Raw genomic sequence first — 11,145 nt, forward strand, 5'->3', positions numbered from 1 at the left:
AACATGCACGGCTCCCTGATTAAACTACTTGGTGTCTGTCAGGAAGATCCCGGGCCCGGTTCAAACACCTTCTCAAAGCACTCTTGTCCAACCTAAAACCAGGATGGGCCTGATTCAACACTTTTTAAAAACGCATCTTGTCACTTGTGAGAACGTTTTCACCACTTCTTCTCAGAGCATTCTTGTCCTTTCTGAACACCAGGATGGGCCAGATTCCAACTCTTAATAAACACATCCTTGTCAGTTCCTAAGAAGGCGGCACTCTTTAAGTTTATGTTTGAGGTCAGTTCAAACACTCTGAGCATCTGTATTTCATGAGTGGCCTTGTTCAAAACACAAAAGAAATAACTCATTTGTTGGCTTTTATTGTGCCCCCCTCACTTCATTAAAATTATAAGGCTGTCACAGACAACAATTGCTGCACAAAAAAAAGGGTTCTGCCAATCATGTTGGACTGTTCCCAGTTTAAACATGTCTGTAATTCTAGTAAGAGAGAGAGAGAGAGAGAGAGAGAGAGAGAGAGAGAGAGAGAGAGAGAGAGAGAGAGAGAGAGAGATGAGAGAGAGAGAGAGAGAGGAGAGAAGAGAGAGGAGAGAGAGAGAGAGAGGAGAGAGAGAGAGAGAGAGAGAGAGAGAGAGAGAGAGAGAGAGATGAGAGAGAGAGAGAGAGAGAGGTGAAAAGAAGAACGAGCGCATTATCTTCTACCGCGGCAGGTTCAATTACACAATTAACATACGTGACGAGCAAATTGAAACGTCAAGCTGTCAGACATACATACACACCATATGGTCGCTATGTGGTAGACACTTGGTTAATTGTCTCAGCTGTATCTATACCGACCCCCTCCCATTGCAGGAAAAATAAGAAATTGAACAAGCTGCCTCAACAACTTCAGCCAGTTTATAGACGAGTTACTTCGTCACCCTAGCTGGGGTCAGTCGAACACTTTTATACGAATTCGTTGTTACTGTTTCTACAAGACCTAAAGTAAACAAAAACATAACGTGGACTGGAGATTTGTTTGGACATGGCTATAGGCTCGCTTAAATTAAAAGAACACAAACATAAATTTGATCATGTTTCTCAACAACACCAAACCGAATATATTGCTCGGCAACGTTGGCTATGTGAACAATGTTGCCATTCGGTTGTTTTTAAAGTTAAATTAAATTATTCAAAATAATGAAAATGTAAAATCAGACAAACCTTTCAGTAAGCCACTTTCCAAGCGGCGGTAGAGAAAGAAATATCGTCGATTCCAAAATCAGTCACCTTAACAGACAGAACTTCACCAGTTGCCTCTAAAGCCTCCGTTGTGGTGCGTTTGGTTGAAGATAACTTCTGACTAATTGTTTGTAGTCTAAATATAGTGACGACCTTTCTCCCCTCTTCTCTCTCGCTCTCTCTCTCCTTGTACTGAAAATGAGGTCTGAAAAATAAACGTCCAATGAGAGAGTGAGAGTATGGTTGTAGCACAGCTCCTCTCGCCGTCTTAAATAATAGACTGCAGGCTCCGTTAGTTTATCTCAATGGCTCTGTTACTGAATCAAAAGCTTTAGCATAAACGGTCCACACTCACGCTCTCTCCCTCCCCTCTCTCCCCTCCCTCCCTCTCGTGCTCCTCCCTCTCCTATACAGTCCGCTTCTAGTGCCACTCTGCCAAAACATGAACTGGATTTAGAGAGGAGAGAAAAAATAAATAATAAAAGAAACGAATGCGACGAGTCCTTTGATTTTTTCAGTCAGTTCCTGTACTGAAGAAGTCCACCATCCGCAGTTTTTCAAATGCCAATCGTGAAAAGCGCTCTCGTGGGGCAGATGTTCACCGTTTTAGAAGCGCGAGCTCCACAATCACTCATCAAATTGTAGCTGTTACCAGACAACTCAATAAATTATCATTCACAAGTGCACCATCCGGTGCCCCAGCATCAACGCGCTTGAGACAATAGATGGGTGATTTTTTTTTTAAGCACCAAATTTTGGTGCGGATGGTGCACTTGTGAATGATAATTTATTGAGTTGTCTTCACATCCTTAAAAAAAACTGTAGTTATGGGCAAAAGCACGGGCGAAACTCCTAGAAGTAGGCTTGTAGTTGAAATTGGTCACATGGTTTCAGCGTGAATGATTATTATTCTGGGACTATACAGGCCTGTCAGGCGTCTTGGACAATCCATCCACAATACCGTTCTTTCCCACCAATAAACGGGAGAACGATCATCATTTGAAACGATTCATCTCAATCTTGTCAAAGAAAGACAGATATGGGTGGCTTTGGCGCCTTCGCCGCACTGCAAGTGCCACGCGCGCCTCATTTCTTTTCAGTTAACCGGATAAAAGGTCGCATCTGCCGTATTGTGTCGTTAAACCCCCCGGTCATTGAACACGACACTTCTCATGTAGATGAGACCGACGGTGACGTATGGTGTCAGGGCCAACGGGAGGCCTCCCCTTGTCTCTTCTCTCCCGGAGGGAAACTATGCAAATTACAGAAAACGGTTTAGCCTTCACATTTCCGCCAAACACATCAGAAGATGAAATGGTTAAATTATGCAACTCAAGTTCTGCACAATAACAATAGTGTCCAAAGTATTACTTAGCTTCTCGAATTTGGCCTAATTTAAACTCACTAAAGTCGTAACCCTAACAGTTTAGAGATTCCGTTGTTTATCAAACTTCCAATCAAAGGTCACATGACATCACACATTCAAATGGGATGTTCCCTGCTCCTGTGTAAGGCAAAAGCTATTATTTGCATGTCGTTAAGAGGTCACCGTGAAAGGCCCAGAGCAGGTGTGCCTGCAAATATTAATAGAGAACGTAAGAAAAGTCGGATTGGGTTTGATTTCGGTAATGAAAATGTTAAGCTGCCGTCTCTTTCAATTTAGTGTGTGAGAGGAGGGCGTCACAAATAAATGCGATTTTTAACTTCTTTTTTTAAAAGCCAATATTAGATTTTATTTAGCTAAAATCTACAGACACCCTTTTGGTGCGACTTCAATGCATTCGTGAGAAATTACATACGCAATCTAAACCCAATGCAAAACATGATGAAAAAGAAAGACAATGTTGGTGTCGCGTTTCATATTCTGTCTCGCATATAAAGACAAACCCATCATGTACTCGGGCAATCATAAACGCGATAGGATTTCAATCAGGGTTCTGTTTCCGAACTCGTAAACCGGCTAATGAGTTTCGCTTGTTTCGGATTTCTTCGGCAGAAACCGCAAGGCCGACCGCGGATTCCATAAAGATCACACAAAACGTTACGACACACTTCTGTTTCCCACATGGTAACTTGGTTGTCTAAAAAGGACTTCCCAGGATTCTGTGGAAAACGGTAACTGCTGCCGTTTCCTGGATAGTCTAAAACAAAACATAAATATATATTTAAAAAAATAGACGCAACACACTTCAGCCGTCTGTGATATTGTATTCAAACAAAGGTGATATTTACACTAGCATATAGGCAAACGTGAACCATACAAAAAAAACATACTTTTGTGAAACCAAAAGCACAATAACACAAATTAGTTACACTGTTCATCACATACTGTAAGTTCCTGCTGGATATAAAACATGCAGTCTTGATAGGAAGTTGTCATAGAATAAGGGCCCCATTCCAATAGTCTTCAATAGTCCCCTTACCTCATTCCCTACCTTTATGACTGCATAAGGAGATGAACAAAGAAGGCTTTTGAGGACCTGGGAAACACAAAAATGGCTGCATCTCAATGTGAAACAGTGGCGTTAAAGCCAGGTCTATGGAATAGGAATCATGTTTCATTGTTAAATAGGGTCCTAACACTAAACTCATCAGGAAGGGACTGACTGGTTGTCATGGAGGTTCACTCACTCATTCATTCATTCATTCATTCACTCGCTCACTCACTCCACCTGTTATAGATGTATCTCACACACTTATGTTTCAGTACACAGTCTGACGTCATGGCAACCCCACCCCGAATAAAAACAGACAAAAGACTAAGAAAAACAGTCAAAACGAGAAAAGAAACAGAAACCAAAATGAAACAGCAGGTCAAAAGGACATTTCTCCGGAAAAAAACGATCATGTCTTCCCACAAAGCTCTTTTCCACTCCATTCTTTTTTCCTCTTCCTCTCCATTTTCTCTCTCTTCTCTCCGTTCTCTAATCCCATCTCTGTCTCCCTCTTTCTCCACCCTCGAGGAGGTGGAGGGGTGAGGGAAGGAGAAAGAGGAGGCTGAGGGAGAGAGGGCGGGCATGCGTCCACATACTGTCCTCATTAAGGAGACCGTACTGGAGCAAATTACACTGGATGGAAACTGAGAAGAGGAGAAGAATAGAGAGGAGAAGGGGAGGAGAGGAGGAGAGGAGAGTGGGTGGACCTGGTTTGGAGATGAAGGGTGAGTCCCAGGCTGTATGGAAATCCTAGACCACATTCTTCAGATTCCCTGTTCATAACCACAGCAAAGGGAGGGTGGAGGGAGACAAAAGTGTGTGTGGAAGGGGGTGTTGGAGAAGGCACAGAGGGAGAGAGAGAAGTGTGTGTGGAAGGGGGTGTTGGAGAAGGCACAGAGGGAGAGAGAGAAGTGTGTGTGGAAGGGGGTGTTGGAGAAGGCACAGAGGGAGAGAGAGAAGGGGGGGGGGATAAGGAGGTAGAGAGGGGGGAGGTAGGGGGAGAGAGGAGAAAAGAGGGGGGGGGTACAGAAGACAGCAATTAATCATAACAAAAACACAAATCAGTCAAACACATAATGGCTGAAAGCAAATACCTCACACACACACTAGGTGCTTTGATGAGAGACCGGGGAACTAACAGGGGTTAGTAAGGTCAACAGACTGGGGTAGTTAGGTACCAGAGGGCAATAGACTGGGGTAGTTAGGGACCAGAGGGCAATAGACTGGGGTAGGTTCAACCAGTGATGCAATAAACCAGAGGTCTTTCCTCTAGTCAGTGTTATTTTAAAGGCTGTTATTGTTCTGGAAAACAAGGAAAGGAAACTCTGTATATGAAAACAGGCGCATGCATGCACGCACGCGAGGTTGGGTATCAAGAATCTTGCATCTACAGCAAACACGAATATGCAAATTAGGTGATGGTGTGTACACAAACACATCCCTCCAACATAGTTTGCATTTTCTGGATTGGAGCATATATTTTAGCCAAATGATAAACGATCACTTCAGTTCCTGTTCCTCTTACAGGGTCAACCTGTTCGAGTGCCCTCATTTTAAGGAGCACAATACAGCATTGATTGCGCATATTGTTGTGTTAACCCTTGTGTTATCTTCGGGTCATTCTGACCCATCAGTCATTGTGACCCACCGTCGTATTGCGACAGATTTACCTCCTACAAAAACAAAGTGAAGCATTTTCTTTTAACTGTCGGGCTGTCTCAGACCCCCCACATTGGAATGGTTAAAAGAAAATAATTTTTATTTGTTTTTGTATTGGGTAAAATTGGGTAAACACAACGGTGGTTCGTTATGAACCTTTGGGTCATGTGACCCGAAGGCAGCACGAGGGTTAAAATGGCTCCAAGTAGGCCTAAACCAAAAACCAAGCAAACCGCTGCTGTTGAAGTGAGAATAATAAACTCCAGGTTATTTTTGTTTGGTTAAATACGCTTTTTATTGAGTCATGGTGTCCTGTTTGTTAGTTTGACAGCAGTGTCGTGTTTGTTTGCTGAAAAACCGGTCATTATAACGGTTAAGCGGTTAAGGCTGCATGCGGCAGATACAGTCTTAAGCCAGACAGAATTACAGTTTGCAGGCCTAGAATTTTCTTCGAGCACTATATGTAAATCAAAAAGGCAGCAAAAAGCAACCATGTGTGTTTAAAACGTCTTCTCTTTTTTTCTTCTCTCTCTCGCGCTCTCTCTCTTTTCTCTTTTTAAACGTTGCCCCGGGTCTCGTAAACGTCCTCCAGATGTGCTTGGAAATTCCGGTAATGTGGCGAACAACCGCGGGGCCCCGGTATTTACTACCTGCGCCCGCGTTAATCAATTGCAGCTTCTCTTGTGCCGAAATGTTGTGACGTTCCAGAGTGAATCGCTGGTTGTATCGACCAGTACCCTCGGCGGACGTAGCTTTTGTCAAGCTGAGAGATAATTAATGAGCAAGCCGTCATCCGCGTTCACGGGGTAACAGACACCGTGACCGTTATCACCCGTTTCCTCCCTCTCCCCTACCACGCAGCCGGTGCCACCCCCATCGACTGCATACGCTCCCGGTTTACCCGTGTCCTGGGAAATAACGCTATCCCCGTCTCGTAAACACACCACCGCACATAAATACACCGTTAAACAAGCACGGAGACAGTTGTTGCTACCGCCGACACGGCTGCAATGGAAGGACTAATGAAATCTCCACATCATTAATAAAGACGGCTGAAGTTCTTCCAAATTGCCATGAAGGGCATACTGCGTGATTTAAGACGCAATTTAATGTTTATTAAACACCCTCATGGCGACAACAAAGTGAAAAACAATTTCCAACCGCTGAGTTTCAATCAAATCAATGGCCGTGATCACAGCAACATTAACGGACGTAAAACTTTAACGGTTGTATTCAAGGTTATGATCGGTGGAGTGACACATATCTGGCGGTGATGGCCTTAGTCGTGGTTTTGGTCTGGAGTCAGATAGATGGATTGGGTGGAACGGCTTCACCCGTGTTTGTAACCACGGGAATGGTTGTAAACATTGCTGTCCCTGAGGAAAGCTGCCTCAATAAGACACACAAACACACTTTCCCAGGAAGTTTGGGAACATATAGTCAACAATTCACCTCGGCAAAACCACATCCTTTAGCTGGAACATGTGTGTTTTGCTGTATATTGGGGTTTGAATGAGAGCATGTGTTGCTTTATGTTGGTGTTCAGTGAGAGAGAGTGTGTGTGTGTGGATGAGAGAGAGACAAAAAAACAGTGTGTTGGAGCAAGTGAGGGGGACAGAGAAATAAAGGCAGAAAGACACTTTGAGGACAGTTATTCTTCTTTTACCCCTCAGCAGGAGACAGACGAGAGAGGGAGGGAGAGAGAGTGAGGAGAGAGGAGGGCGGGAGGAGAGAGGGAGGGAGGAGAGAGAGGGAGGGAGAGAGTGAGTGAGGAGAAAGGGAGGGAGAGAGTGAGGAAGGGAGGAGAGAGAGGGAGGGAGTGAGGAGAGAGGGAGGGAGGAGAGAGAGGGAGAGAGTGAGGAGAGAGGGAGGGAGGGAGGAGAGAGAGGGAGGGAGAGAGTGAAGAGAGAGGGAGGGAGGGAGGAGAGAGGGAGGGAGGAGAGAGAGGGAGAGAGTGAGGAGAGAGGGAGGGAGGAGAGAGAGGGAGGGAATGAGGAGAGAGGGAGGGAGAGTGAGGAAGGGAGGAGAGAGAGGGAGGGAGTGAGGAGAGAGGGAGGGAGGAGAGAGAGGGAGGCAGAGAGTGAGGAGAGAGGGAGGGAGGGAGGGAGGGAGGGAGGGAGGAGAGAGAGGGAGAGAGTGAGGAGAGAGGAAGTGAGGAGAAATGGAGGGAGGGAGAGAGTGAGGAGAGAGACCGAAGAGAGAGAGATGGAGGGAGGGAGGGGGAGGGAGAAAGAGGGAGAGAGTTGGAGGGTTAAGAAGCAAAGCAGACATGACAGAGTGAGACCTCGACCCGCTGAGTCCCCCCCAGGAGAAAAAGAAGAGAAGAGAGAGAACGGAGAGGGAGACCGCCACCTCCATCTACATGGAGAGAGGAAAGGAGGGGTGGGAAGGAGGGGTGGGAAGGAGGGGTGGGAAGGAGGGATCACTAAACGAAAAAAAGAGATGACTGCTCATGTTCTTTCCTTTCACTCTACCCCTCCCTCCCTCCCCCCTTCCCCCCCCCCCCCTCCCTTTTCTTCTCTGACCAAACCCAATCACATCACCACTGGTAGTGCTTTCTGAAGGGCAGGGGACCAGTTCCATGTCTCTCTCTGGCTCCTCCTCCACCCAGTTCCTCCCTACTTGCTCAGCAGCTCCTGCCTCAGGGTTTCTGAAGGGCAGGGGACCAGTTCCATGTCTCTCTCTGGCTCCTCCTCCACCCAGTTCCTCCCTACTTGCTCAGCAGCTCCTGCCTCAGGGTTTCTGAAGGGCAGGGGACCAGTTCCATGTCTCTCTCTGGCTTCATCTCCTAGCTCCTTTAGCTGCTGGGTCTGGATCCATTACCATGTCTGCTCCTCTAATCCAACAAGCTCCCACCCAGTCTCCTGGGGTCCTCTCTAATATCCCTCTCTCTCCTCTCCTTCCATCTCTCTAATATCCCTCTCTCCTCTCCTCTCCCTCCATCTCTCTAATATCCCTTTCTCCTCTCTTCCTTCCATCTCTCTAATATCCCTTTATATCTTCTCCTCTCCCTCCATCTCTCTAATATCCCTCTCTCCTCTCTCCTCCCCCCTGTCCCTTAGTCTGCCCTGATCTCCTCCCCCTCTTCTCTGTCACCTCTATACTGACCCCCCTTAGGGAGGATGGGCTGTCAGTGAGAAGACCAAAGGACTGGGATTCCTTGCACACACACACACAGTTCCAGTCAAGACAGCCAGAGGTTAGACAGGGTTAATACATAAACAAATGCCCACAAGAATAAATGTGAAGTTGGTCAATCTCCTTTGGTGTGCGTGTGTGTGTAGGTGTTTGTGAGTGTGTTTGTGTGTGTCACAGTAAAGTATCTGGCACTGGAACTTGTCACCCCCTCCTCCTCCTCCTCCTCCTCCTTCTCCTCCTCTCCAGAGAGAGAGAGAGGAAGAGCATTTGTTTACTTTCTGATAAACCCGCAACATCAAACACTCACTTCTCTGGAACTTTTCCAGTCACCCTGGATGTGTGTGTGTGTGTGTGTGGGTGTGTGTGTGTGTGTGTGTGTGTAAAGAAGAGATTGTGTGTATTCGAACTTGCTGTGTAATGTACATCTAAATGCATTTCTGTGTGTGGGTGTCCTGGGCGTGTGTGTGTGTGGGCAGTGTGGGTGTGTGACCGTTACCTTTGATGGTGGAGATGACCTGTTGCAGGTGCTTGGTCTCGTTGCGGTCCGGTCGACAACTCGGACTGACCTCCAGCGAGTAGTCTGGTCCATATTCAGTGAAGAACTGGGACATACACACACACACACACACACACACACACAGGAACAGCAGTGTCAACCAGTAAGTGGTCTGGCTCTCAGGGCACAGTAGGCAGAGCGAGCCTGGCTCTCAGGGCGCAGTAGGCAGAGCGAGCCTGGCTCTCAGGGCACAGTAGGCAGAGCGAGCCTGGCTCTCAGGGCGCAGTAGGCAGAGCGAGCCTGGCTCTCAGGGCGCAGTAAGCAGAGCGAGCCTGGCTCTCAGGGCGCAGTAGGCAGAGCGAGCCTGGCTCTCAGGGCGCAGTAGGCAGAGCGAGCCTGGCTCTCAGGGCGCAGTAGGCAGAGCGAGCCTGGCTCTCAGGGCGCAGTAGGCAGAGCGAGCCTGGCTCTCAGGGCGCAGTAGGCAGAGCGAGCCTGGCTGTCAGGCAGCAGGGAGGACAGGCAGGCTAGGGAAGGTGAGGCAGGTCAGACACTTAGTGGAAATGATTTGTCAACGCAGTCGAGGTCTGAGCAGGAAGACACGCACTCAGACACACGCACATACACAAAGACACAAACGCACGCTGCGTAGCTGCACCAAACTGCGTGGTGAGAGGATCATCTTGCTCATTTGAAAGACACAGGGTCTTTGTCTTCGAACGGCTATGCTGAGGTTTAATAGTGCCCAAGACCGCGTATGTGTGTGTTGATCTGTTTCCAATTAGCCCCACTGAGTTAGCCTGGCCCACCTCCGGTCGCAATGCTACTCGACATGCAAGAGGACGAGGACACACACACACCCACACACAGTTTCTCTCTCGTCATTCTCTCCCTCTCTCTTCCCATCTCCCTGGTATCTCTTTCCCTCCTGATGGCAGCATGAGGACCCCCCCCTCCCCCCTCGATGGGACTGTTCCCATGAACCCCGTGCCCCCGCCCCCCTCCAAACCCCCCACCCCGGAACATAGTCCAGTCTCCTGCTGGTTGTCTGTTTAGCTTGGACCACAACAAGATAGGGAGGGAGGGGGGTGGGAGGTGATGTAGGAGAAGGAAGAGAGGGATGGGGTAAAGGAACCGACAGTCTCTCTCTGTCTCTCCGCATATTTCTCCCCCCCCCCCCCCCCCATCTCTCTCCCTTCATCATTCTCTCTCTCACCATTCATCTCCCCACATCTCCCTCTCCCCATCTCTCCATCCACCCCCCCCACCATCTCTCCATCTGTGTGGATGTTTGGAGAAGGTTGTCCAGGCCAGTGTGTGGAGACAGCAAGGCCAGACCACTGTTTGTTGATCTGGTATTCAGATTTATCCCAGACATGAACAGCGCGCTGTACACACCCGGACTCCTTAGAACCCTGGCTCTTTAGAACCCTGGCTCCTTAGAACCCTGGCTCTTTAGAACCCTGGCTCCTTAGAACCCTGGCTCCTTAGAACCCTGGCTCTTTAGAACCCTGGCTCCTTAGAACCCTGGCTCCTTAGAACCCTGGCTCCTTAGAACCCTGGCTCTTTAGAACCCTGGCTCCTTAGAACCCTGGCTCCTTAGAACCCTGGCTCCTTAGAACCCTGGCTCTTTAGAACCCTGGCTCCTTAGAACCCTGGCTCCTTAGAACCCTGGCTCCTTAGAACCCTGGCTCTTTAGAACCCTGGCTCCTTAGAACCCTGGCTCCTTAGAACCCTGGCTCCTTAGAACCCTGGCTCCTTAGAATTTCCTTAGAATCCATTTAATTCTCCCTCCGTCTACAACATGAACTCTCTCTCGTCTCTCTGTCTGTCGGTGCAGTTTCACCTTACGTTGTTGGCTCGACAAAGACATTTCAACTGCCCAAAATAAAACCATCTCTCTTTTTCTCTTGGTCTCTCTCGCCAGCAGCCAGCAGGTTCTCCCCCTCCCCTCCCTCCCTCCCTCCCTCCCTCCCTCCCTCCCTCCCTCCCTCCCTCCCTCCCTCCCTCCCTCCCTCCCTCCCTCCCTCCTTCCCTCCCTCCCTCATACAGAGCACTTATGGGTCAGCCAGAAGGTCAGACTGAACCAGTCTCTTATTGTCTCTCAATCTGTCCCAGTTAACCCTGATCATCTCTCTACAGCCCCGTCCACACACACACACACACTATGTAAAAGCTCTACACACACACACACAC

At 48.2% G+C, this 11,145-nt stretch overlaps 1 long non-coding RNA gene across 1 annotated transcript; it reads right to left on the reverse strand.

Annotated features, from left to right (window-relative positions):
* Positions 1 to 3,416: 3,416 nt before the first annotated feature.
* Positions 3,417 to 9,291, reverse strand: LOC134016617 (uncharacterized). The gene is made up of 2 exons (XR_009929562.1): positions 8,953 to 9,291; positions 3,417 to 4,432 (listed from the first exon to the last, which is right to left on the reverse strand). It is a non-coding gene; the product is annotated as an uncharacterized LOC134016617 (long non-coding RNA).
* Between the last annotated feature and the right edge of the window lie 1,854 nt (positions 9,292 to 11,145).

Source organism: Osmerus eperlanus, unplaced genomic scaffold, assembly GCF_963692335.1.
Source record: "Osmerus eperlanus unplaced genomic scaffold, fOsmEpe2.1 SCAFFOLD_383, whole genome shotgun sequence".
Lineage (NCBI taxonomy): Eukaryota > Metazoa > Chordata > Actinopteri > Osmeriformes > Osmeridae > Osmerus > Osmerus eperlanus.